This window comes from Malurus melanocephalus, unplaced genomic scaffold, assembly GCF_030028575.1.
Source record: "Malurus melanocephalus ecotype Western Australia unplaced genomic scaffold, MMel_1.1 scaffold_409, whole genome shotgun sequence".
NCBI classification, from domain to species: Eukaryota; Metazoa; Chordata; class Aves; order Passeriformes; family Maluridae; genus Malurus; species Malurus melanocephalus.
Window position 1 is genome coordinate 630,056 of NW_026623641.1, and position 3,316 is coordinate 633,371.

The window sequence follows — 3,316 nt, forward strand, 5'->3', positions numbered from 1 at the left end:
ACAAGCTGATCAGCAATATATGTGATACAATTCTATTAACACAATATAAAAGGAGTTCTCAGTTAATCATTTATGCACCTGTGAACATAAAACAGCAAAAGATGCCCAAAAATAGCTTTGCAAGAAAGGCTTACTTATTAGAGAATAGATGAAAAATAAAATTAACAGAGAGTAGATAACAAAGGTTGAATAATGTAATATTTTCATTTTGTACATTACCAACACAGATAATTTCTGTACAAGGTCACTCTGGACAAAACAAACACGATCTAAATTGTCTRTGACAGTCCTCAGTCTGCCTTTATTGAGGAGAAGAATTAGATTTATACACTTCTTTTAATGTAATGTTGAGAAACAATTATGAACATAACTGCCACAGCTGATAGATATATGAAACTCTCTTTCTTTTGGACCTTCAAGAATGTACATCAAAGATGCTAGATCTTTATTCCATTTCTCCTTCACAGCTTGACCACTCCCAGGATTTATCTGAGTCACARTAAAGCATTGGTCATAACTGTTTCTTAAAAACATGTACAGATTTACAGCTACATGATTGCACCTGAAAGACAAGAAGYGAAACACAAATTTCGGAAAAGCGGGAACATATACAGAACTGTGTGAAACTTTTATTTTCTCATGAACTGAACTAACCTCATTTATGAAAATAAAGCAAAACAAAACTAAACAAAAAACCCCAAACCCCACTCAGCTCACCACACTTGATATTTTCCCATATCTCTTGCAAGCTGACTGTCAGCTTTTCATTGATTCATCCCTCACAGCCTTTCCTAATCTATTAATGCCCCCTCCCCTTTTCTAGAGGCTTTGAAGTTTCAGATCTCTGCTGAACCCAGGCATAGCCCTAGGAAGAGTACCCCATTCCAGCCTACACGGAGCCAGTTAGTCTCCCAATAGCCCAGCAGCCACTCATATCTGAAATTCTTTGAAGTTATATACCTTAGGCTGCCKTATCTGTGTCATTGTTCTACCTTCTAGGGCACTTTGCTAACAGCCTTTTTGCCATTTTCCAGGGTTTAACTCCCTGCATTCAGGTTGGCACCAAAAAACGCTGAACTCTGAAGGAGTCATAAACAGTCAATACCAAAATCATAACATCAAATGCTGAAAGTATATATTACAAGTTTTATAACTTGAACAGAAGAAAATTCATTCTGTAAATGCCATTTTTTAAAAAATTCAAAGTAGTTACTTAGATTGTAATCAAATGAAAAAGAGCAAATTAATTTTAAGTACAAGATGCTTCAYGACTCAGCTTTACTCACACTTTCAGCCCTTACAATGTTTTCTGGAAATTGTAAAAAGCTAGGCATACATAGGGTGAAAAGTGTTTCACTGGATGGAACTTACATCAGAATTTTCTCCCTTACATTCTCTATCTTGTGCACAATGAGACTTAGATCTCTCAGAAACGCTGCCCTGCTCTGAGTAATAGAAATGTTTCTCTGGGTGTCCATCAGAAACACTACAGAGTGCTCATTTCTATTATTCTGGGAACGGCCCTTCCAGCTCTCCTGGAAGCAGAGTCCAAACCTCCTCCCAAGGACAAGGGMACACCTTTCACACCACTGAGCATGATTTATTTTCTCTCAGAACKAAGCTGTGCCGTGGCTGTGAATATCAGCAGGTAGCTTTATTTCCGTACAACTTTAAATGGCTGTGTCTGTTCTTTTCCAGTTCATAGAAAGAAGGAAACATTTGGAAGCCTGGCTGATCTGACATTCTTTAGACATTTATTCTTATTCTATTAATCACATCCTGGATGTGATTAGGTAGTTGGGGTAGTTTCCAGCTCAAAATCGGGTGGTATTTGAGGTACTTTCACCTCACCTCCTCTCAGTGAGAAAAATATTTTGCGAGGAAGTGGAGGACCCTCTCTAGACTGAGTGGGTTCAGCACCATGCATTGCTCCTCGAGGTGGAGAATCCCTATCAGAAGTTTTAAAAGCCTGATTAACTAATCACAGTCTGTACATCCTTTAGGGCAAGTTTTCTAGTATATATCTCTTCAGACCAGTATTCCAGATAATTTTCCTTAAAACAGTTATATAAAAATACTGGCACTTGATGTGAATCAATCAAATTATGAAACAGAAATATTTTCACTTCTTTGTTTCATTAGTATTTTGATTATAGGATTGTCATATGAGGTAAAGGGTACCAGTAATAACCTTGGTMAAATCAGAATTTGGAACATTACCTTCATCAAACTTATTAAAATGCAAGCAAAAAATTTGGGTCATGAAGTACATTTTGGAAGGAAACTATTCAGAAGTTTACTGCATGATTTCAATATMACAAAATATGCTACCAAGACTGTAAAATTAGTTTTCACTTTGCTATTTAGCCTAACCAAAGTTGGGGAGGAAGAAACAAAGTGACTGAATATAAAACTCAATACACATAAGATGGAAGACCAATTTCTAATCTCGGGGGGGGGGGGGGGGGGGGGGGGGGTTGGGAATCAAACCAAACAAACAGTCAGGCAATGCCTAAGAAGTTATTTGGCATAACTGGTTTCAATTTTATTTTGATCCAAAATGAAATAACTACAGAGAATTTGTTTCTATTGGCCACGCTTCACAAATAAATGAGACTGGTGAAAATCTTATGCCTGCCAAGAAAGAATCCCCCTTTGATTATTGGCATTTCAATGCAATTACAGAACTCAGGTTTCAAAATTAGACTGACTGATAAAAAGCACATTCTTCATAAATATTTAACCTTCTTCAGTATGACAGTAATTATAGTGTGGAGCTCAGTAGCTGCATATTCCATTTAAAAGATCTGTCATGCCTTCCATTCGAAATGCTTCTTTTCAAAGGTTTGCAATGCCAAGATAAAAAGAAAACTCCCCCAAGGTGGAAACTTAGAATAAAATCTCATCTTCTTAAAATTATTATTAATGGTAGATTCTAAGGATGAGAGACTGTTTGAAATATAGTGAGATTTTACAACCACTGCTTTCTTTTTCTGAGCAAAATATTTGATAACATTGGGTAGTCACTCAATTTTACACTCTAAAAATACCCAGAAAAAAACTTGAAAAATAATTTTGAAATCAAATCACTGATTCTCATGAAATTGTTTTGTATCATAATACTACTGATAACATTTCCTCTTTTAAAAAATACTTGAAATATAGTATTTGGTGTTGAATACAATTGGCTTAGATCAAATGTAATGTTTCTCTTTCATGGACTCCAGATAATCAAAGAAAACTATTGCTCAGCTTTAGACAAATATAAATACATTTTGACGGGTAAAACCATATTTTCACATTATGAAAAGCTATT